The following is a 26,206-nucleotide window of genomic DNA, read 5'->3' as shown; positions in this document are numbered from 1 at the left end:
CTGAAAATCTCGGCCGAAACTTGCCTTGATTATATATCTCTCTTTGGGTATTGTTAATTTTTTTTGTAATAAATATATATTTATTAACACAACGAACTTCTGCAATCTTCTCTCTTTTCTATTTAAGTGAGCATTGAACAGAATTAAAATTCTTTTTTGTATGTTTCTGAGTTAACTTGTAAATCTCTGAAGGTTTGTTAATCGTATATTGAATAGGTACAAATTTTGTTTATTTTAATGAATGTAAAATTTCGAGGAATAAATATATAAAATGTAAGCACGGAGTTACACCGATTTTAGCACCGCTGCTCCGAACGTTGCGTCGTTACCGTAATCCGCGAACATAAGTACATACGTGGATATACGCGCGAGCGAAAGATAAGAAATTCAATGTAAATAACGCGCGCAACGGCGAGAATGACTCGGAAGGGGGATGCGCGAGCGTGACGTGAGCGAAAATTCTTCTCTCAAGTCGAGTTACGTAACACGCGCAGCTGCGTGGAAATAGCTCAAAAGTATGCGAGGAAAGGGGCAGAGAATGGCACGACGGTTAGCCTAGCGCGATACGATGGATAAACCTCTTCGTGTCGGTTTTTCCACGGTTTTTCCCCCGTGACGTCCCATTTTACGCCGGTCAATATTAATTTACGAACGCAGAACGCGGCGGGGATCTAACTGTCGGTCGTACGTTTCACGTTTAAATGCCGTAAGAGATGCGGGGGAACGCCGATGCAGCTTCCGTCATCTTTTTACACCGCGATCTCGTTGTCGATATTTTTTCAATAAAGAACGAATTAGGAACATCGCGGGCTGATATTGTTCGATCCTTCGCGCAATAGGCGCCCACGTTTCGATCGAGTTTGGGAATCCTCGCGATGCGATGGCACGATTCTGCAAAGGCTTCTAATTCTATCGGCCGAACCTAAACGTGCGTAATAAATCTGTCTCGATGCTCCCCTCGGTAGATTTATCTGTGCCGTTCTCGCGACCGCAACACGCAGCGTAAACAAGATCGATTGAGCGTAGTCTGTAAAGTTTTCCGGATGATTTAATATCCTAGGTTAGTTGTACGGGAACGTAATTTCAGTGAGCAGTAACATTTTAAATAAACAGCGAGATATGGAAGACGCGCGCGGACACGCGAGACGATAATTAACACGATTTGCGAAATTTTCAAGTCCGTCAATTCGAAAACTCATTATAGGATTATCGTCGTGAATTAACCCCTGCATAATTCAAAGGGGATCGCCGTAATTATCAGGCAGCCATCCCCACTCGCGAATGTCTCGCGAGATCTCGCGACGACGGAGTTACACACGCCGCCGTTGGGGGAAGATGAAATTAATGAGGCTGATCGGCGATGCTTCCTCGAACGACTGATTTAACGCAGTTTCCAGTTTCCTTTGCTCCCCGTGCAACCATCTCGGAACTTTCACCGAGCAAGCGGAATCTAATAGTCCGCCTCTCGTTAAAACAATCACCACGTATTTTCACTCTATTGCTCGACACGTCCTACGATGTTCGAGCAAACGCCCACATAACGTTGTTAACGCGTATTTTTTTGCATAATTTTTAATATGCCTCGACGATTCGCTTTCGCGAAATACGAAATATGCACAACAAAACTGTTGCAATCTACCAAAACGAATTCAATCAATTATATTGATTACTTTTATATAAAAAGAATCAAATTTTAAGCGCTAATTTCTTTGTGTTGAATTTATATAATTGATCATTTCTGTGATATACCTTGCGAATTTTTATATAAAAAAAACAAGAGGAAAAAAAGAGAGAATTCTACTCTCTTGCAACAATTTAGAGGTAGTGAATAAATACCGACCAATCCATAAATCAATATCGTCGAATAAGAGACCCGTTGCGGGAACGTACCATTACCTGCCTCGATGGCGGCGGGAGAGTTAATCCGTTCATTTCCGGCTTCCGGGGATGTTTCGGATTTTGGGATTGGGTCAACCGAGCAGTATCATCGACGTGTTTACGCGTTGTTCGTTACGTCCAGCAATTTTTCAAAGAACCGAGAACGTTTTCGGGACAAACGGCCTGGTGTGATGCCAAAAGGAAGTCAAAACTTTACGTTCCCTCCCTCGTTCCCGGGGCCGCCGCCCCCCCCCCCCTCGTCGCTCCAGCCCTTCCGATTTCGCTATTCTCGTCACGCGCGCCGCGCGCTTGCCTCGCGCGGGTATCGTATTGACGAGCCGAGGAATTAATTGATGCCGATAGCCTGCGATTAAATACGCCGACTCCAGCCTACGCGCATAACGTCGATATGGTCGATATTCATCCGTCCAAATCGTACACGTGTCGGAATGTTCTATCGTGTGTCGTCGTTCGTTCTCTCGTCATATGGAGATTGTCCACGGTATTACACAACGCACCGCATCGATAACCGCCACGAAATCGCACCCTACCTGACTATCAACTGGCTGATTTCGATGAAATGCGAGATTCGCCGGCGTCGGGCGAAGATATTTACCAGTTTGCAGTTCTCGACGGGAAGCTGCGCTAGCGCGGAAAACGGCCGAAAGAATTTCCCTTTAGGGATGGGGGTCGTAAAACGATTTAACGTTCGAATAAACGTGTTAATAATCACGCGATCGTGGCAGTTCGATTATCGCCGTTCAAATTGTACTCGGGTCAAACGATCTCTGTTCTTTAGTCATAAATGCACATAAAGCGTCACGCCGCGTGGGTGAGTTTTTCCCCGTACGCGCGTTATTTATTTGTTGGAAATGACGTTATGTTCGCTTCATTCTGTTCCTCTGGCTCTTCTCTGTTATATACCGTCGTTTATAAATTATCACTCGCGGATTAAGCGATTTCCGCTCTTTAATCACAAATGCACAAAGCGTCGCGCGAGGCAAGGCGAGGCGAGGCGAGGCGAGGCGGGCGCGCCGCGCCGCCGGAATACCCCTACCGCGCTATCCTTTTGTCCTCGTGAGGATTCTTTCGGCCATGATTGCTCGGCGGTATCCACGGCGCATTAATTGATCCCGCCTTGCGCTCGCAATTAATTTGGCTCGTGTCAGGCGGACGAGCGGCGATGTCCACGCGCATGCGTCACAGCGTAGTGTAACGTTGTTGTCGACGTTCTTGTTGATTGCAGGCTGTCGTCAACGATATCCGCCCCCGAGGTTTTGGTGCGGTCGCACATCGGAATGACGGTCGTTGACCGAACGGGAGAGAGCTTACGGTTTTCTATATATTGGTCAGTCACGAACGCGCGCGAATTTCGTCTGGGCGCTCGATTGGACTCTCGTCGTCGTTATAGGGATGGGATCAAGTTGATACATATATTCACGGTTCGTTCGATTCAATCTCATGTACCCCTATCATTTCATTTAAATCGAAACAGTTTGATGGATCACTCTCTATTTTCTTAGAGTAATATGAAACCCAATAAAATTAGATACTAAATTAAAATAATTGAAATAAAAAAATAGTATCAAACTGAGAATAAATTGAAATAAAAATTATATACTTTCGCTATTTTTTATTTTTAAAATCCAGAGGCAACGCGGGTCTTTTCATTTGAGACTATTAATCTAAGTAAAAAAATTGGAAAGAAAATATTTGCATATACAGTAAAGAAGATGAGATTCTTTCTGTGCATAAATTTCACATTAAGTAGCAAAGTAACTAAAGGCATTTGTCGTCTAAAGCGCATCGTCATCAATGTACGCGAAGAGTCGGATCCCATCCCTCATTGTCGTGTACCGGCAATTATCGCTCCCGAGTATAACAGAGATTAAAGTCAGCGGTGAAGCACCTCTTTCACTTTCTGATCACGCACAAAGACTCTCGGCGAGAATAAAGCCTTTCGACAACAGGGATTGCTTCGCTAGCGCGGGATAACGGACCAGCAAAACTTTTCGCGCATCGTCGCGAAGAATCCCGATAAGCCCCTTTCGCGGTAAAACTGCAGCCCAATACCGATGTTACGTAAGGAGGCGTCTGGCACGCGTGTCTGCCCGCGCGCTTTTGACGGGAAGATGTTGTAACGCGCGAACGGTTCCTGTAATCTTTCGATCGATTTCTAGTCACAAGCTAGCTTTGAAAGCGATCGACGGTGAAACGCGAGACGAGCTTTCACCGAGACGTGCCATTAGCGACAAGAAACGGACAAATCCCTCTTCGAAAAAAGGAAAGCTCGAATACAGTCTCTCTCTCTCTCTTTCTCTATATATATAGATACATATACGCGAGTGAACGATGGTTAAAGTGGAAAAATCGACGAAAAAGGATATTATTTAATATACGTATGCGCGTAATGGAGGTCCACGCTTATCACGGACTGGAGAAGCTCTTTGAGAGCTTTTTACCGGGCTCGCTCGCTCTCGGAGTTCTCGTATGGCACATCGCGTGTCTCCGCTTCCTCCTCTCGCCGTCTCCCTCCTACGTCGGTTTATGTAATAAAATGCGAGTACGTGGAAACATCGAGGGGCACGAAACGCGAGTCGCGGCCGACTATATGGAGTCGGACTATATCATGGAGTAAAGCTTTTTCTTCTCTTCTCTCTTTGCCGCCGCGGTCGCCAGCACCGACCGTTTAAATGGCGCTCGTAAAGTAGACAGTGAGAATTGGGCGATAAGAAGCCAGTTTGGAATCAAGTATCCTCTCGGATTAATGGCACGCTCTCCAGCGACGCGGGTGCTAAAATTCTGAAAAATGGAACGGCTGCTCCGCTGTGCCACGAGAGCTTCCGGCCTCTCACTCGCTCCACAAATTTCTTCGACGATACTGCAAACCTCCGAGGTTCGATAAAACGACGGGCATCGATAGCATTGCGTATATATCCGGGATTGGCGACAGGCGTAAATCCAAAGCCAGTTTTTCCCAGTCGCTCGCCTTCCGGTTAAGCCTGCAATCTCCCGGCCGTATATTCGGCGCCGCGATACTTTATCCGACCGCATTGACAGTTTCGTCCTCGACGACGACGACGACGAAGAAGACGAGGACGATGAGCGGGAAAACGATGGCTTCGTAAGACGTCATGCGAATTAACGAAGATACGTCTGATCGATTACTAGACGAACCGAGTGCAGGTAAGACAGATGATGGTAGAGCAAATTGCCATTGATAAAACAAAATTTTGTAACGCATCTTAATCCTTAATTATATTTGAAATCTATATACTATGTTTACTATATTTACTATATCTTGAATTTTATGCGCATTTTAATATCAACATAAATTATAACATATTATATAAACGTGCACAGTTAGGATTTTCTTATATTTTTTTGAAAAATATCGAAATCACATTCTAATGACATTAAATTACTACGCTTTGAAAGCAGTTGTCTTATCGAGCAGTTCTCAGATTGCCGGTATATTTTTACAACGCGTGTATGTTCTATAGACGTGCCTGCATTTATTTACTCGTTCGTTTTCCAATTCCGTACGGTCCGACGCATATTACTTTCGCGTGGAAAAGGAGACGACGCGGCGACGGAGCTACGATGTGCAATTAAAATCATCCCTCCCACGCCATTCTCCTTTCTTCCGTTGTCATCCTTGGGGCACGGGCAAAGCAATTTACATGAGTAAACAGCTGGTAGCAATTATGCTTCCTTCCTGTTCCAACCACGACGGTCGTTGTTTATCAACTCAGTATTGATACCAGTACAATTTCGATGAACCAACGTTATCAGTAAATATAAAAAAAAAGTACGATAAATTACGTATTGCCTTGACGTGTCGATTAGGGAGGTTCGACTCGGAGCTGCTCGAGGAATCTGTCAATGCAGTTAGAGTCGCTGATTCTGGAACACCCCGTATGTAAATTATAACGCGGGCGGGACGGACAGGTCGTCAATCCATGATCGTCTGTCGTCGTCATCGGGATTGGCCCACTCATCGTTTCCCGGTGCATATTTTTTCCGCGAAACATTTTCGCGACACATTTTTTCCGAGCCGTGGAAATCGCAGCGGCGATCGATCACTTCGATCGCGGCGATTAAAAACGACGAGGCGCGTCATTGTTGTGTCGGCCGCGGCCAGATTATTAAGCGCGAGAGGTCGAAGGAAGCATTTCTCATCAATACGATAACGGGTGTTAGTTTCGCAACGACAGAATCGCATTCGAATCGGACTCAACGCGACAATTCCGGACTCCGGATAGGAGGGAAAAGGGCCACTCGAATTCTATCGGGAGTAAATTAAACGGCCCCCTTATTGCGCCTATTTATCCGTTATCGCAGGCCCGCTCCCATAAATATTTGGCCTACACTCATTGACCGGAGGTGAATGCGTGATCATTTATTTATTGCTACGTCGACCATTATTTCCCGCTTTCCCGAGGCACCGCGGCATCCGCATTCGGAATTCTAAAACCGCGCGAATGGCGTAATATTTTACCATAGATTAATCCGTGTCCGGCACGGCCGATATGCGACGAATAAAAATGCACTTTAATCTGTCCCGTCCTGCTCTCCTCTCCGTCCCTCCACCCTTTCCTGTTCCCCGTCACGCCAGATTCCGGATAAGAACCGCAGAAATCCAGCGAGCCGCTGAAAACAAGACGATCACGATCGTATTCTGTATTCAAGAGACTCTGCGCCGCAAATCCAATACAATGTACGACGCGATTTAATTGATAGGGATTCCCGGAATACGCGAAGTCGGAATTTTTCCGAGTCCGTCCTCAGTATCTCGCGTTAACGCGGCCTTATCTAGCGTTTTCCGCCGACGCCGACCGTACTATCCGCGAATAATCGTAATGAAATCGTATCGCGAGCTTTTTCGCATTATGGATGCGGCACGAGTCCGGATTTATTTCTACGCAGAGAAAAAGAAAGGGAGAGAAAAATAGAGACAGAGCGAGAGAATGTCTCGAAACACTTCTCTACTCCTGTTCCTTTTTCCGTTTCGCTCGCATTGCGCGCAGCGCGACATTATTACGAAAATTTCAAACAAATCACGTAGCTCGCGTCCCCTCGCGTCGATACAAATCTCTCTTTCGTCGACTTTATCGCCGCGATTCAGTTCTCGCGCAGGGCGAAATTTATTCCACGTCTGGTAAAATCATATTGCCGCGACAACGAAATTAAAGTCTTCCGGATGAACGCGCCCGCTGTACAGCAGAGAGAGAGAGAGAGAGAGAGAGAGAGAGAGAGGAGCGTGGACGTTGCCGATCGGTGAATCATTTAAATTCTCCTCGAAGGAGAAAAATAGCGCGTGTTTCTGCATCGCTAGAGTCGCTGCGTCCTGGATGCTTGTCGCGCAAAATTTATATAGACTCGTGAAGACGCTATTTCTTCGCCCTCCGGTCGCACCTCGACTTCCGGAGGGTCAAATTTCACAGTGATTTGAAGCGAAGTTAGTAAATATTTATCTACTGATTTTATATTAACTATTCTCTACAAAGCGGGAAAAAATTGTTTTATCACGCACGTTTTTAATTGAAAGTCTCAACTCTTAACCCAAAAGATAAAATCACCGAGATAGGCGCTAAAAACGAAGCAGTTCGCAGAATATCCTCTCACCTCACGAAATGTTCTAATTATCGCTCTCCAACCCACGCGGGCCACAGGTCCGGACCAATGAGCCGGACAGGGTGATAGAGAGAGATAACAGCTTTTAATTAATTCCATAATCTTTCCTGATTACTCTCGCATCTCACACTATTCGATTATCGACGATTGCGCGCAACGGTGTTGGACGCTCGACGCCTCGTTGCTTTGAGGGGAATTTTAGTAACGCCATCACGGTCGCGTGGTCGCGCCCTACCCAGTCTGGTGGTAGTTTCGGCGTACAAAGTACTTTCGACGTTGAGCTCGTTTCGACGGCGTGGAGTCGCCGACGCGAGATGAATGGGGCTGCAATATCGAGAATGCGTTCGACAATCAAATTCGCATTACGCGAAGCGTGACAGGTAGAGTGGCGAAATGTGGGGATGACGGGAGAAGCAACCGGGAGAGGGCGGGGGTGCTTTCGGCGGAGAGAAGGGTGGGTCGCACCGTTAATAAAGAACCTTTCACGGGCGCAGGGGATCTCGTGAATTATAACCGACCGTCACTGCTAACCGACGTGTAAGTGACACGAAACCACAATCAGGCATCTGTTGCGGCTTGCTGGCTGCTATTGAGTATACATATCGGAACGACGATTGATACATATCGGAATATCGGCGGCCGGAGAATTGATTTCGGTATTGTTTGCCTGTTGCCGACGTGGAGATATTTCCTGAGCGTATTCGCCAATGATGCGTCTACAATCGATCCTTTCCTTTTAATTTGGCAGTTCGGTTCCTTTTGACCGAACATAAACTAAATTTCCGTTTTTTTTTCTCATGCTTTTCTTCTTCCAAATTTTATCTCTTTTAAGCCTTGCAAATTCGAAAGCCTCCATGTGTTAAAGATTTCAATTCGAAATTTGATCGGGGATCTTTGGATGATTTCTAACGTCTGAATATTGCGATGTTTATTACCACTAAAATTGTTAACTTTGTTTCCTCGCGGAATTAGCTTGCAACTTGTTTCCGATGTCGGCTATACATATAGTACACATCCAATATATTATGGCACACTGTATTACGTTTATGGTAATATTGCGTTGTTGGCCAGTGCGCGGAAAATTTTGCAGATCGTACTTGAGACGACACGGCGAAAAAGCGAAGGCACTTACAACGGTCACCCGTTTATTCCTGATTCCATTTCCAACTGTACACAATGCCCGGCGAGCACGATGAACGAGGGCGGGAATGTTTACCGAGATGTGACGATCGCACTCGCCCATAATACTTTTCCACCACGCGCGAACGATGTGGAAGACGCGCGAAGAACCATTATCGGCGGCGTTAAGAACTTTTCGAAAAAGAGAGGCGCGGGGACGGGGAAAAGAAGGGGGCGTGGAAACGTCCCCGATAGGAGAAAGGACGGAGTCAAGTGTACGGAGTATCTCGAACGATTTTCCCGACGGCGGCGGCGCGACGTTGGAGACACGAAAATATGAGGATGCCTCGAAAACTATTTATACGTGTATCAAAATTTACGAGCCGCTAATGTACCGATCCATGGTGGGGTGAGACGGCGTCCTTCTTCCCTCATCCCTTACTTATTCACATGAGCTTCGACGTGGCAGTGCTTCGAAAAGTTTCGCGAGGCGAAGCAAAGAGATAGGGGTGGTAGACTGAAGGATGGACCGGAGTGGGGTGGGAATTCTGCGCGAAACGTGAGTAAATGTAATGACGATGTTTAAAGAGAAGTTTCGACATTTAGCTCGATACAACAATACGTCCCATTGTTGCTCTCGGCTACGTACAACAATCGAAACTCCGACCGTTGCCGGTGCCGGAGTCGAGAGAGAGAGAGAGAGAGAGAGAGAGAGAGAGAGAGAGAGAGAGAGAGAGAGAGAGAGAGAGAGAGAGAGAGAGAGAGAACTTTCCCCGCGATTCCAGAAGCGAATAGAATCCGAGCAATTTATGCGCCCGTATACGTATCATACATACATACATACATACATACATACACATACATGCACACACACACGTACGCACGCACGCACGCACGCACGCACGCACACACACACACACACACACACACACACACACACACACACACACACACACATATATATATATATATATACATATATATATATATATATATAATATATATAATATATCACGTATCGGGCTGACAGGTGCCGGGGGCGCTCTTTAACTAAAATCGAAAGCGCCAAAACAAATCTCGTGCGAGACCCTTGGCATTAATCCGGTAAAGTACGAGCCATTAGCTTCAAAGGGGCTTTAAAATTTTTGCCGAGGCGGTATATACAATTCCCCGTTCCCACCGGTATTTCACCGCACGGCCGATCATATATTTTTCTTGTTATTGCTGCCCCCTCCCTTCTCGGATTCTCCCGTAGCGGCATATTTGAAACGTATTGCCTTTCGAGAGCGGCGAGAGCATAACGCGATCCGTTTTTCGTCCATCGATTCGCCGCGTGTTTAATATGACTCTAATTAAACTCCGGGAGATCAAACCGTTGACTGTGTCCCATTAAATCAGTCAATTCTTTGAAGAGCGCGTTTCCCGCGCGGAATTTTCACGAGAAATTCTTCTCCCGAATTCTTTCGCTCATTGATCCTGGATTTGAGTTCGAAATGTTGCGTTCCCGAAACTTATAGACAGATTCAGCAGGCTAATATGCAAAAAGTATTTAAATGTTTGGAATATAATTGCAATTGGAAAATACGTTATCTATTTGAAAATTCCATATGGTTAGCAAATTTCACACTTTAACCACACCGCGTAATCTCGCAAGTTCTCGCGATTTTTCACACGATGTAAAAGACGATCCGTTAACTATTTGTCAAATCCTCTCTCTCTCTTTCTTTTTTTAGCTTGATCAATATCTCGTGACCGAGAGCAACTGTACCGAGCTGTGTCCTTTCGTTTCTTTTTCGTTAATGGCGCTTCCTTGAATTTTCGATCAATGTTAATTCTAGGCGAAGAGTCATGAATGAAAAATTTAACGGAATCGCACCGAAACTGGCACCGCTGTCTCTCCGTTTGCATTTTTTAAAGGCGCCATTCCCCCTTCTGACACGGACGATGAAACAAAAAGAGAACGACGCGGATTTTCACGTTTCGCGAGCTCGAATCCGCTATCTTTCTTCGTCCCGCTGGGAATCGGAAACGTCGCGTCGAGCCGCGCGCTGTCGGACTCCGCTTGCCGACGTCTTTCGGCGACAATCGACTCACTGAGCCGGTAAAAATTTTATATTCACACTTAAATAGCGCCTCAATCTTGGACGTATATACGTATATAGCGGGGCAGCGCTTATTTTGCTCGCTTCAGTTAAGTTCCTTTCCGCCGCGCGACTTCAAGGCTTTTCCAGAGATACGTTCCGGAGGATACGTAGATCCGCGTTCCACTAAGTGGAGGATTTTCGACGGTATGCAGGCAGGACAATGGCGCATGTACGAATTGACTAGCAGCCGTCCCGAAGCGCGACGAGCATCCCGAAGATGCATTGCGGGAAATGATGGTATGAGAAACGAAGGCATTACGCGCGTTGTTATTACGAATAAATTTCATATACGGAGAAATAACCGACCGTCTCGTGGATTGAGAATGAAAATTGTTGAATTTACTAACTTTGATCGCAGCAGGATTTATGCAACAATATAGGCGTATTATGCAACATATGAGTTTAAACTTTGAATTAAGCAATCGCGAAAGCAATGTCTGATAATAATAATAATAATAATAATAATCGGAGAAAGAGAATATTATTAATTATTTATTTACTGACTGAAAAAGTCCATTTATTAAAAGATTGTTTTCTTTAACATGATTTAAATAAAAATATCAATTTTATCGGTGCATGGAGCCACCACTGATTTGCTCTCATCGTTCAGAATCACTGAATCGCGATTGAACTGTTTCATTTATTGTTTGCCCGCGCTTTTGTTCTACGTGCAAAATTCCCTCGCGCTAAGCTGCGCAGCGGCGAAAGCGAATTCGCCGCCGGGGAAATAACCGGAACGCGCGGAAACCACGTAATGAATTTCAATTACGCTCCGTAATTTGCTTATGTGGAGCACAGTAATTTCGTCTATGCCCGAACGCGAGTTCTCCAAAGTCGCGACATTTGTACGCCGTTGCGCGTCGCCGTTTGTTCTACGTGACTACACGCGTAAATGCGCATTTACGCGCGGGGGGGATGCGCTCGCGGACGTATAAACCAGCCGCGTAAACCGTTGTGCAGACGACGCAACGTCAATCGCCGAACCGAGTTAACCCCGATTAGCCCCCCTCGACAAAGCTCATCTCGAGTCGTACCAATAAAACTCTTTCCTCGACAAATCGTTCGTCGAAGTGCCTCAATTACGACGAGAAACAACTTTTTTTTTATGCGGGCGCGAAGCATTAAACCGTGACGTCAATAAAGTGGAATGGATGAATCATGTATGAGGCGAGGAAATAGATTCCTGGATGTTCCTTCCGCTTCGTGCGCGCGCGCGGCAACGCACGCGCGCATTAATATTCGCGTTGCACGAATTCTCAGAAGACTCACAGAGCTATATATACAGGGCTGTAGAAGCCGTAAAGGGATTGAAACTAGTATAATGTTCGATACCGCTGTCACGAATAAAATATAACGCGAAACGAGCAAAGAGAAAAAGAAGATTCGATATGTAGATTGTCATTATATACTTTATACATACTTGCTTAGTCCTCGCAAACTTTCAAGAAGCAACTATAAAAGACTATAATTTTGAAGAATGATCGAAGGAGTTCCCCGGCTAATCCTCCGCACCGTTAAACTGTCCGATGATAAATCGATCCTTGATCGCTACTACTTAAGGTCTCCGTGGAAATAATTTCGGCTCTTTCACGGCGCGTCGTGAGTTATCGATACGCCCGAGCGAATCCGGGTGATAACGCGCAAAAAGAGCCGAAGATTACCGCATACGAAGATTAAGCTTGCCGGCCGACAAAAACGTGAGTTTTCCATCAAACTCGCGAAAAGCGTAAAGTAAGTTACGAGCGGTGCGGCGGTGGAGGGATATCGAAAATACATTGCGAAGTATAAAGCCCGTGGCCCCGGCTATAGCCCCCGCGCGCGTTGGGGGCTTATGAATACTTTATAAGCATCGCTCTTATTCGCCATCGGCATAGCTCTCCGACGCCGGTTCTCTTGATCCCCGGCAACCGGGGTCCGCGCGGGGCAATTTCGCTGCGCGAAACTACAGCGAACGGTTACGCCATGCATAATACCGCGGGCGACCTTGCGCGTTTCGCGCGACAAGTGGAGACGGGCGGCGGGATGCAAATCGCAACGAAACGCGACGAGACGTCTTCCGAGGCGTCGTCGTTGACGCGCGCGCGACGCGACGATGAGAACGAGGCGAGGAGAGAAATTGTTCGATCTCATCTCCGTTAGCATCAGTAGGACGACGACGGCGGGGCGGGAGGGAGGGTCGACGTTATTGAGGCTTTAAGCCGCCAGGTACTCCATTAGCGGCGACGCGCCAAGGAGTAGTTTGTCAAAGCGCGATGCATTTGCATAATTGCCGCGCGCGCCGAATAATTATGCGCGTATCCATTAGGTAATAAAGTCGAAGCTAAACTTACAAGCGACGACGATTCCCACCTGGGTGACAGACGCCAACCGCCACAAGTGCTGTTTTAATTTCTTTCTGTCTCTCTCTCTCTCTCTCTCTCTCTCTCTCTCTCTCTCTCTCTCTCTCTCTCTCTCTCTCGCTCTCGCGCACGTCTGCATAGTTTTGCACACGCGTATACCTATCAGCTAATCTGCTAATACAATACATCGCACGCGAGGCTAACCGTTAAATTCGTAATCCTATTTATGCGCGGCGTTAAGGCACTCACGCGCATATACTTTCGTCTCGTCGTAAATGTCGTAACGTAGGCGTGAGTCAATAACTTGGTGCGTACGGAGCCGCCGTTTGTCAAGACGCAGCTCATTTGCATACTAATCATGCTCTCGCGTCGCGGGGGTATACATCGCGAGAGTACTCGGCCACCAGAAGTCGGCGATAAATCTTCGACGATTATTCTCTGACTCCAGAATGCAACAGATTTCATATCTTGTATATTACGTACATGGACCCCTATTAATCTTTCTACAAATTGCGTTTGTGATTCCTCACGGATTTTCTAACATACATGTAGATGACAAATATTTTAATCGAGATCACGTGATTTGACACGTAATTTGTTAATTCCAACGTAATTTAAATAACAAATTCTTTAACATAAAAGTAATTTACTTCACCGTATTTCAAGCGACATAAAGTCAAGATACAGATCGATAGGATCCATAACAGATACGTGTGAATGCAATTTCTCTTTTACAAAAATCACTATGTCATGTTTATTTATCGCTTTTTACCGAGCTTTTTATTCTACCTATAAAATATCTCCTATTTTTTTTTATTTATGCTTGCGAAAGTTTGTCCTATAAATTCAGACGACTGGTGTATCTCGTAATTAGTATTCTGTCGTATAATAAAACATTAAAATGTGTCAATAAATGATGCATTGATATAATGAGTTTTATGTACATACATAAGTGTGTATATGTATGTGTCTATGCGTGTGCTTTCTCGCATGCACAATAAATTTTGTACATATTCCATGGTTTCGCGAAAATATTGCTAATTAAATTTCGTGTGTACCTTAATCACTAGAATATAATGAACGCGCTGACACTTAGCACTTCCGACTTTAACCATACGAGCAATCCCACGATATATTATATTGACAAACAATCGATATCGTTTGTTCTTTTTTCAATATTTCCAGTTAGCAAATTGTGTTACTCCGCGCTTTCAATTTACAAACGATAGGCAATCGGCAAAGACTTCAAAGAGTAATATGAGATACACTTAAATAGTTGTAAAGTATAATCGTCAAAAAACTATTCTTATCGCCCGTAAATATCATGAAACAATTTGTAATTCTTATTCCCCGTCGCTCTGATTTTTATTTCGACCAAATAAAATCACGCGAGATATTTGCTTCCATAAATAACGGTCGTTTTAACACACGAATTGTTAATAGCGTAAGATAGTTAATTATTTCAACTGATCAATACTAATTGTAAAAATCGTAGACAATGATCGTGTTACACGTCTCTTAGTGTTGACGTGATCGCGTTTCGAAGGGTAATGCGACGACATGAGGAGTGGAGCGCGCTATTCAAGTATAGTGTAGTGGTTGAGAAACGCCGCATTTTACGGGCATTCAGTAATGCGTTACTGAATTATCGCATTTATCACTTCGTGCCTTCCTCGTTTTGTTTAATAAAAACCGACTGACATTTGTTTAATAAAAACTGACGTCAGTTAGCTCTTATTGAAAAGTCGATTTTTAAAGCGACCGACATCGGTTTTTACCGTATACGTTTGTTCTCGAGTTTAACAAACGCGATGACTGATTTCTCTCACCGGTACTCCCGCGCCGCGCGAAAACTCGGCGTGTCGAGCCCGCTTCGTCAGCGCCGACGTGTCGAGATGCAGTTTGTCAAAGTCCAATGTATTTGCATAATTCAACGAGCTGCCGGCATACACTTACGAGAGTGCACGTCGGATAACGCAGAGCTCAATTTATGATCATTTTTGCCGCGCCGAGAACGTCGATATCGGTCGGGGTGAAAGAAAAGGTAACTTTTCGACCTCACCTCGTCTCGACGAAGGAGTTCGTTACAAGGAGACCGCCACCGCGCGCCGCCACGGTGCGGCGGAAGTCGAAGATCGACCTCTTTCGAAAGAACCAGGGGAAAGGGGGAGGGGGGGCGGAGAGCGGGATCGTGTTTCCGCGAGGCGCATGATGCGTTTGCATAATTTACCAGCTGATGGACGCAGCTGGAGCGTAAACTTTGTGCAACAATCTCGAAATTAAATTTTCAGCGACTTTTAAGCACAGGGCGGCACGTCGGCGTCCAGGGAGATTCGTTGCAATTTTAAACGTAACGGCGTTTAAGAAATTCGTGGAGTGTTTGCTCGGTAGCCCGTCGCAATAATGCATAAAGTGTCCCGATGATAAGGCTACTTGGCGCGCAAATATTTGATGGCGCAAAAATTGTACAAACATCTTGAAAGCCCTAAATAACGGGCGTAAATAAGTCCCTAAGTAGACTTTTGTTTTTAATACAAACAGCCATTGGGCGGGGAATGTATAAGTATATTACTTTCTGGGAGATATATGAGCTTACTCGGAGCAGTTTACGCGCCGGTAGCCCCTGCAAATACTTCAGCGGATTAAAGATCGTCAACATTAATCGTGATTGACAGTGGAACTTTCCGTCGCTGTTATTAATCGTGAGTTCGATTAAGTTTCGTCCGACTTGGCGAGAAACTCCAAGTGGATTAATACCTTAAGGCGTCTCGTAAGGTACGAAACAACAGGAGGCGAGGGTGAAGAATTTGCATGCTGACGCCGGCGGGCATTTAACTTCTCGGGATCCGCGCATTAGATAAACAGTAGCCTGTCCGCAACGTGCTAGTCCTGGGGCTGTCTTGACGCGTGGCTAATTGCGTTTTCCAGGTGCGGACCCCGGGACTTCGGAAAACCTACCGTTCTCTCTCTCTCCCTCTCTCTCTCTCTATATATATCCCCATCTCTTTCTCTCTCTCGCTCTTTCTTTCTCGAGAGGAGCTGGCGAGGAGCGGCGCAAGAACAACGGACGCTGCGCCTGAGAGACGATCCCGTGTGCAATGCCAAGTCATGCTACTTAGCGTGAGTAATACGAGCGTCATTTTCCGACGAACTTTGGTCGCGTAGCAACGCGAACGGGAACGCTGCGACGACGTTGTTCGTGGTATTAGGATTTTCTTAAGACCATCGCGTAGAGTCTGAAAGACGGGCGGAGATGTCGAAGATATCGGAGATGCGTTAATGAAAGGAAGGGAGGCAGGAAGGAAAGGAAGCGTTGTGTTAGAGAGCCGGTACTAAATTTCATTTGCATTCCGAAGATTAATACCAGTTGCACCTGCCGGCGGTGTGCGGTGCGCGCGGGTGCGCGCGCGGAACGATCGATTATTTCGGGCTCGTAAATTTTCAACCTTAAGCAGAACGCGCGCGTGAGGGAGGCAACGCAGTTAATTTTACGAATAGATTGCGCCAGTATACTCCGTAAATCCCGCACTTACTTCCCAGCATCTGCGTCAGATTACGCGCCGGAATATTAAAGCGTCTCCTCGCGCTGGGGTCTCCTCCGGTTCGCTAAGTCGACTTGACCGGTAAAAGCCCTGACGCGGAAATCGGGACAGGAAGGGTCGCGCGGGGCGGAGGAGCGTATAGCGCGCGGCACGTTAACGACGACGAGAAACGACGGCTCGAATTCTCGGCAGAGTTGGACGGCGATGGCCCTTTCGCGTTTCGTAAACATCGTAAACTGCGAATCATTGGAAGTGACAGGCAGACGGCCTGACTGTTCACGAAGAACTCCGACGTCGCGACGTTGATAGCCCTTAACTTTGCGCATGCTAATGCGACATCCAGCGGGGAGGCCGGAGAGAGAGCGGAGGGATGTTAAGAGAAGCCCCGGCCACCCTGACAACGCCGCAGCTACTTCCGTCGTTCCTCGCGGACGGAACAATGAGTATCCGGGGAAACAATGGCACGGGGAAGCCTGTACAACGGGCGAAATCGTACCTTGTGAAGGAAATTTTAGGCGGATGATGATATCATATCGTTCTGCTGCTGTTCCTTGGTCAAATCGACAGCGTCAGAGCAATCAGTTTTATCTTATAAAACGGCGAAATGCTGAAGTTATATATACATATTATACATTATATTTTTGTTGGAATCGCGATTTTTACGGAATATTTCAAATTCATTATTTTCCGCAATTTATGAATATACATAACATGTCATTAATTAATTCTTAAATATCATAGTCCAATCTTGGACCTAAAATTCTGTCATAATACATATTTAATAGAAGTTTATCTCTGATGTAAATAGAATTAATTAATTATCTCTTAATTTGTTGATAACTTCAAATATTTGTTTAGAGTCATGTTTGCAATTCACAAATTTATCAGTTAAATGGGTATTGTAAGAAATTTTTTTAATTATGGCATTTATTGCAATCTTGAAGTTGCAACGAGACAGATCTATAGACAGACGGATATTTCGCGCGATGCAGCGGAATCACGAGATCGCGAATCCGTGTGATCGAGACACCCATGATTGATAATTATACGTGGCCTGTTTACCGTAAAATGCGTTATGCTGTACCGCTATCGTCGGGGACGTATCGTCCGTGTTCGTATTGTTTACGGTTGGCAGTAGTGGCGGCGGCGGGGCTGAATGCCGTGTACGGAAAAATAATGTTGACCATTTCCATAAAGTTCATCGGTGCGCCGTGCCGCCCGTCCGCCAGAGAAGACGATACCGCCTGCCATCACGGGACGCTATCTGAGTACGAACTCAAACTACGGGGAAAGAGAGAGGCGGGGAAAGCGGGCGGAGGAGAGTCTGAAATAACAGTCGAGTGTACTCGACGATGTAGCGTACGGAGCGTGGAGAAACGCGCGCGCTATCGTTTTTCCCACGTTACCTGCCAAAAGTTTATCTCGAGTTACGAAGAGAGAGAGACGTCGCCGAAGAAAACTCATTGAGAAAGAGCGGAATCAAATGTCCCTCCCGTGCACGCCCGCCCTAACTTTTCCCGCGCTTTAATCTCGTTCTCCCCTTTATTCTCCCGATCGTTTTAATTTTTCTCATTACGGATGCGATAGCATTCAAACGAATCGACTTGGGGATGATCGGGACTTGTTCGTCCGATAGTTTTGATTGCGCGGCGGAGACCTCAATCGTGGTTGATGGCTTTTTTTTGGTGAGAAATATTAAGAAATCGAAAGTAGTTAAAGAAATTAAGAAAGAAAAGTTGCATTACGGCTAATAAGAGAAATGCATTGCATGAATTAAATATTGTATATTTTTACAAAAATAATATTGTAATAGGTATATAATATTGGTTTTCTTATATACATCGAATTTTATTATTTATGTCTAATTCAGATTAAATTTTTTGAAGTTTAGCTTACGGATGAATTATGTAAATGTTGCGGTATAAATTTGTACCAAATTGAGAAAAAAGTCATTTATAAGCCAAGATAGCGCTTAAACACGCTCGATAACAGAGAGACATTGTTATACCATTCCTCTCGCGAAACTAAATTCGAACCGCGAACAACGCTCGCCGGATGTTGCGAGCCGAAGCATAATTGGCTAAATAAGCGCGTATAAGCCCGCGGCTTAACTTACACTCAAGAACTCGTTTCACATTTACGCGCTCCGCTTGCCGGGCCCAGCTCGCCCGAGGAGGATCGGGAATTTCAGAATTGCGGCGTACGCTGGTGTACAAGGTGTCCCGTACTTCCCTTTACCTACGAATCAATTTGGAGCTGATTTCCCTCTAACGATAATTTGATTGGGTGTTGCCTTCTGTAGCGAGATTTTCTTCAATTAAGTTTATAAAGACTTTCGTTCTAAATATTATAAAATCTCATCAAAGTAACGTTTTCCTATTTAACACTCGTCGAGGAACAAATTTATCTATCTTAACTTTTAAAGACAAACTCGTGTGCAATTTCCCGGTTTTTTCAATCGTCTTTTAATCAAACAATTACAAATTGGACGACTTTTTGTTTTATCGACGACAAGCCGATCGTAGATCAGCTCGTAGGGAATTTGTACGGCGAACGGAGTGCGGGACACCCTATCGATACCACACAGCTCGAGACTGCAGCCGTAGCGAGTGTCTCGTGCATTCGCGTGCATATATCTGAAATTGGCGAAATTGACGCGCCTGGCACTTGGGGGCAGTGTAAATATTATGCATATCGCGGTATAAGCAAGGGAAGGACCATCGGCAAGGGCAAGGGGAATGCGCACCGGATGGATATCGACCGCCCACCCTCGTTTCGACGACACGAGGGACCGAAGTTCTCTGTCGGCACTTAAGTGCGCTAATAACCGGAGTGCTCTCGCGTTCCATTTGGGAATGCCGCTATTCCGCTCGACGAATAGTATCTGTTCTTTCTTTTTCCCCTCCCTATTTTTCCAGTTTTCGTATAACTGGGTGGGTGAGAGAACGTGCGACGATAACGTCGCCGCAGTGTGTGAAACGATCACCCTGGAGCGACGTTTTTCAACCGACGCGGCGACGCCTCGACTTCCAACCGTCGAGGCATTCCGCGAAGCATTTCAATGAGCACTCGAGGTACTTTAAGTACCGCGAAATTTTCGTTGAAAAACCAGATGTAAATATGTACCTCGCGTTTTGACATTCAAAAGTAATCATTAAATAAAAAGAAAGAGAATTATAAGAAGTTATGATCAAAAGTCATTGTATCGCAGATTAGTTCTGGTTTACGTATACTGTTTGATTTGTATTGTTGCTCGCGTTATTTTCTTTCGATAGAATACATAAATTATGCGATATATCGAACATGCCGTTCGAAGCAACTTATTCTTCGGACGCGTGTAACACACGCTCGCGAGCGAAATTAGTTAGCGAGTTTCATATACGTGCGGAATATGACTATGATATTACCTGACCCGGGAACCCACCTGATCTCTCGTCGAAAACTCTATCTCTCCAACTCCGAGGAAAGCACGTACTCGAAATGCACAGGTAACGACGCGATTTCTGCTCGGAAATGTCTGGTCTCGTCCTTCGCTTCCGCGGATTGGCGACAGATATTGCTATAAACGCCTTTATCCTTAATTACCGCGCGACATAACAGTGAGACAAGCGTACGGCGCGATGAACGCACGTGGAGCAAACGGCTTTTGGCAAGTCGCAAAATTGGATGCGCTCGATGGAACGTGCGATTGCGAAGGAGCGTCTGACCGAGGCATGTGTCTGCGTTATCATCTTATGATTACAAGTGCACGTTCCTTTTACGAGTCGTTTTCAGTAAATTCGAATTATTTTCCAAGAAGTAATGTCGACACTAACGAAAATCCCAACTTTTAAATCGCGAAAGTATAAACGGCAATTATTTATTAAATAATTGTATAACGAAAACGGAAATGATATACCGCGTCGGTAAATTAGAAAAAAAGAGCAGCAATCGATTCCATTACTTGTGCAATTTCTCGAATAGCTCCTCATTATCCATTGTGCTTATTAACGGTTCGGCATTAGGCGGGATCGTAATACGAGCACAGGATCGTCTTGGGTAAATCGACTTGGCATTAACTATGAACGCGTCATAACTATAGCTCGAGAAAATGAAATTCGCTCGTTAATAAGTGTCGTACGTGGTAATTAAAGTCACGCCGGCGCAGCGACGTGACACGAATATATTACGAACACGCGAGAGGGTAGTCTAGACTCTAGACACCCTACTAGTATCATAAACGTATTATAAAATTGGACGTACATAGCTCGCTATACAAATTAATTGAACGGTCATAATTGTCTGTCGTGCCCGGACTGTCACGAACATCATCTCGCTGGTGGTAATAACTCGCTCCGGATTACATCACGCGCTCGCGTAAAAATCAGGACAACGAGCAATTCGAATCCGGTTTCCTCGCGTGGTCACGAGAGGTTGCGCGGCGTTATCTCGCTGAAAGAAATTTATTTCCTGAACTCAACGCTCTACAATTCGATATTCATGAAAAGGAAGCGAGAAGGCACTTCAAGAACTATTCGATTTTCATGCTGGGTATGACATTCCGAATGCAATTTTAATGCATGTTAATCGTGAGAATTCATTTCACCGATGTTATTAAGAATTTCGAACTGAGGAGAAGAGAAGCTAGAAATTTAATCAAGACTACTGAATTTTGATGCCGAGAGATACGAACTTTACACACCTGCGATGTTACTCTCGAGGCTCTTTATTTTTTCTTCGCTTCATCGAGTCGAGAGTTGATAACGTTTACAGGCCACAAAAACCGTACTTGCGTCGAAAACGACCGTCGGCGCGCTGTCCCTTTATTTCCGCCGCGGCATGGCATTGAGAACATCTACGAGCTGTCCGAAACGCGAGATAAATCCGCTCCGAGAATGAATGCCATCAATATTGGACGGGTTATAGCCACGTTACTTTATCGTTGTTCAAGATATGACACGGTTACGCTATTTGGCACACGGTATGCTATTTGGCCGGATTCCTAAATGTTATCAGCATATACTATGCGCATAGACATAACCGAGACGCGTATAGAAACACCCAGTCCGATGCGCATGATTACAGTCGGCGCAACAGACTGCAGAAAACGCGAGATAAAAAGAAATCTAGTTCAAAAAAGTCAAAATAGAATGAGAAACGCGTACAATAATATAATAAAATAACAATGTGTAATAAAAAAGTGCTCATTTTTTAAAGAAAATAATAAATACTAAGAAAACTAACTATTCAAATACTAATAAATAAAATGAATATAATTTTAGAAGGATAAATAAGAAAGAAAAATTAATATTCTAATTTTATTTCATCTCGCGTTTAATAGGTGCCAGAGATTCCGACATTGCGTCGCGATTACGACCGCGGTAATGTTTTCAGGGAGGGGGACTGGTATCAGTGCCAAGGTCAGAATTCCTTTACTAACGCGATGACGGGCGCGCGTGCAACGTTTGGGCTACGTTAGGCACAAACCCCTGGGACTTTTATTAGTCGGATGCCTTCCTGCGAAACACACACACGGAGATTTTCCGCGTCAGACTCGTCGGCGCCAGTAAATTGTGTCGGGTCTCCCGCGCCCGCTTTTCGCCGAAACCCAGCTGACCTGACCTGCGGTTAATATACGGGCCGCGTGAGGAAACGGGCTCAGATAGTACAGGGAAATTAAACAAAAAAAATGTCAAATCTGCGGAATAATTCACATGTAGCTAAATTTTTGCATGGACCTTTATTTCGTCGTTAAAAACAATATGTGAAAAGTCCCCATTGATGTGACCCCTGCTAAAAATTTTACAGAGGGTCAAAGGTAAAGAAAAACAGTTTTTCGCGAATATTTCTTTATTCATTAGTCCTACGGCAAAAATAGTTATTACAAAATTTGTAGCTTATAAAATTCTCTACAAAAAATGTTCTATAAGTTTTTTTGTACAAGCAATACTTTTCACGTAATAAATTTTGCAAGATATGCGCTGCGCGGTAAATTTACGGAGCGCGCTGACAGACGTCAAATAAATTGAAGCGTCGCACGCGCGCACAAAAAATGTCATATCTTTTGAACGAATCATCGTACAAAAATGATCGAAGAATCGTTGAAAAGCAGAAACTTTCAGCTTTTTAATGCAATTTGGTTCGTTATTCTATGATAATTTTTGAAAATTCTACGATGGTTTAAAAAATTGTTACATGCATTTTTTGCCTTTTTTCATAAAATCAGCCACAAGTAGGTTCCAAATTGTTTAAAAAAAAAACGCCAGCAGGAAATTACAGTATATACTTCATACTTTGACCCTACCAGAGAAAAAAAATTACAAAAATTTTTTGCTTTAAAATCAAGCTATTGACATTTTCAGTAATTTTTAAAATTTTTGATGAAACGTTAAAATTAAAATCGTCATAACTTGGCAAAAAACTGAGCTAGAAAATTTTTTTAAAAAGCAATCGAAAGCTTGAAATGTCTACTTTTAGGTCCTACATTGCAATATTCCTCATTTTCTTGCATTTTTATTTATTTATGTAAATATACGAGTTGTCGCGAAAAATCTTATTTAAACAAAGGACTATATATTTACTTATAGTAGTTTTGTATAAAAATTTACGTTTCTCGGGGATAATGCACTGTTTTCCACACCACCTCGGAAGTACAGTGCTAAGCGCGTTTTTTTCTACGTGATGTCCCCATTAGGTCTAATCCACTGTTTTTTTGAGAGGAATAAAGCAAATCAATTTCTATGGCTTCCGCCAAGAAATCTGGAGATTCGTCTTCGTAGCTGACATAGCATTTTTCGATTATATTAGGTGCTGCGTTAAGGCAAGTCTGGCCATGGCAATGTCTACATACTGCTGAACATTTTAAACCCATTTTTCTGCAGCCACAGTTGAATCCGCAATTTTTCGAGCAGTTGAAAAAAATGGAGTTTAACAGAGTGTCCGAAGCAGGTGGTAGCAAAGATATATTTAGGTATTATTGTTTTGCTAAATCAACGCGGCTTACTAAGGCAGTGAAATTATCTACTCTTCCACCAACATCTAGTGCTGCTCAACAGCATTTGTATCGGGTGTACTATCAAGTGCAAACATGGCTCGGGAACGATCTCAATCCTGAAGATTGGGGATGGATAAGGAGGAATAATATTTTGGAGCCGATTCCATCTCTGCTACCACCTGCTCCGGACACTCTATTAAACTCCATTTTTTGCAACTGCTCAAAAAGTTGCGGATTTAACTGTGGCTGCAGAAAAATGGGTTTGAAATGTTCAGCAGTGTGTGGACATTGCCATGGCCAGTCTTGCCTTAACACAGCACCTGATGCAATCGAAGATTGCTATATCGACAGCTACGAAGACAAATCTGCAGATTTCTTGGCGGAAGCCATGGAAATTGAAGAAGTTGACGCGGAAATTATGGATATCGAGCCAACGGAGGGAATTGAAGAAGAAGCAGAGACTTAATAGCAAAATGTGCGTTTTTTCACGTTTGCAAAAGAATGTTTACCATGGAAATTGATTTGTTTCATTTCTCTTAGAAAAACAGTGGATTAGGCCTAATGGGGACACCACGTTAAAAAAAAAACGCGCTTAGCACTGTACCTCCGAGGTGGTGTGGAAAACAGTGCATTATCCCCGAGAAACGTAAATTTTTATACAAAACTATTATAAGTAAATATATAGTCCTTTGTTTAAATAAGATTTTTCGCGACAACTCGTATATTTACATAAATAAATAAAAATGCAAGAAAATGAGGAATATTGCAATGTAGGACCTAAAAGTAGACATTTCAAGCTTTCGATTGCTTTTTAAAAAAATTTTCTAGCTCAGTTTTTTGCCAAGTTATGACGATTTTAATTTTAACGTTTCATCAAAAATTTTAAAAATTACTGAAAATGTCAATAGCTTGATTTTAAAGCAAAAAATTTTTGTAATTTTTTTTCTCTGGTAGGGTCAAAGTATGAAGTATATACTGTAATTTCCTGCTGGCGTTTTTTTTTTAAACAATTTGGAACCTACTTGTGGCTGATTTTATGAAAAAAGGCAAAAAATGCATGTAACAATTTGTTTAAACCATCGTAGAATTTTCAAAAATTATCATAGAATAACGAACCAAATTGCATTAAAAAGCTGAAAGTTTCTGCTTTTCAACGATTCTTCGATCATTTTTGTACGATGATTCGTTCAAAAGATATGACATTTTTTGTGCGCGCGTGCGACGCTTCAATTTATTTGACGTCTGTCAGCGCGCTCCGTAAATTTACCGCGCAGCGCATATCTTGCAAAATTTATTACGTGAAAAGTATTGCTTGTACAAAAAAACTTATAGAACATTTTTTGTAGAGAATTTTATAAGCTACAAATTTTGTAATAACTATTTTTGCCGTAGGACTAATGAATAAAGAAATATTCGCGAAAAACTGTTTTTCTTTACCTTTGACCCTCTGTAAAATTTTTAGCAGGGGTCACATCAATGGGGACTTTTCACATATTGTTTTTAACGACGAAATAAAGGTCCATGCAAAAATTTAGCTACATGCGAATTATTCCGCAGAAAAATCCTAATTTCCCTGTACTACGAGTGATTCACGATGCGATACGGCCGATGAAACGCGCGATTATTTCAACTGCGAGAGAACTGAGACGAATTAATGTCCCGAGGAAGACGCGCGATATATCCGCGCCGCGCGAATCTCGCGGGGATCGCCCCGTATGGAATCGCATGTCGGCAGAACGTGGCGTTCTTTAAGGGGGATGACGGCGACCCTCATAGACGTAAGAGGAAGACGCAGAGGGTTGTTATCGAGCGTGACGGCATGTGGACGTTTTCGCGAGACGACGCGCTATCCGATTTCGCAGCCGTTCGGATTGGCAGCTTCGGCACCGATATTGTGTACCCGGGGAAATTGACTGCGGGATCGCGAGGGGGGGAAAAAAAGAGACTGTTTGCTGGTGAGACATCTCTCACCGAGAGAGGACGACGCGATCGATCGACCACGCGTTACGTTGCAATTACTCGTGCGATAGGAGTGATATATCGCCAGAAGCGGCCGAGTGAGGTTCGCACCTGCAATTAACTAAATAACACGGTTTCATTACGCGAAACGATTCATAGATCCATTTAGCAATTAAAAATTATTTCCCAACCAGACGCTCGTCGTGCTGCGCTTGTGCCGGCGCGCGCTCGGGAATTACTATACGAAAGCTTCGAAAAGCGAAAACGCCTCGTGGAGAGAGAAACTGGAGGGTACGTGAGTGAGTTAGGGGAGGCAAACATTCGATACGTTTTCTGCGCAATCACGAGGATCCGGTGTTTGCGCGTATGACCATTTGTCACCTTACCTCGAACGGCCTTTTTACGCGCGCGTTTCAGCAGGGATTTCCGCAATAATATGAAGAAGAGACGGGACCGACGCGCGCGCGCGCCGCACGAATAAAGAATTCCGGACTCTGGGTAAAAGATAGCGATTTAAAAAAGAGGTGAAAAAAAAGGGAGAAAAAGTGCGGCGAGGTGAATTTCCCCGAGGCTACGACCGCTTGAGCGTTGCCGGATAAAATTGGCTTCGTAAAG

The 26,206-nt window shown here is 44.3% G+C and overlaps 1 protein-coding gene across 4 annotated transcripts in view; it reads left to right on the top strand.

Moving 5' to 3' along the window:
• The window catches only part of LOC139811377 (growth factor receptor-bound protein 14), a 250,329-nt gene that overhangs the window by 20,411 nt on the left and 203,712 nt on the right, over positions 1–26,206 (top strand). The window contains exon 1 of one of the 4 annotated variants that reach the window (XM_071775657.1): positions 16,100–16,237. The exons of the other annotated variants lie outside the window; for them this stretch is intronic. The gene's annotated coding sequence lies outside the window, so the exon portion shown is untranslated. Of the gene's footprint in view, positions 1–16,099; positions 16,238–26,206 lie in introns of those variants that run through there. 4 annotated transcript variants of the gene reach the window in all.

This window comes from Temnothorax longispinosus, chromosome 4, assembly GCF_030848805.1.
Source record: "Temnothorax longispinosus isolate EJ_2023e chromosome 4, Tlon_JGU_v1, whole genome shotgun sequence".
In the NCBI taxonomy this organism is placed as follows: domain Eukaryota; kingdom Metazoa; phylum Arthropoda; class Insecta; order Hymenoptera; family Formicidae; genus Temnothorax; species Temnothorax longispinosus.
The sequence above is the reverse complement of the archived record's forward strand: the minus strand, read 5'-3'. Positions and strand labels throughout refer to the sequence as shown.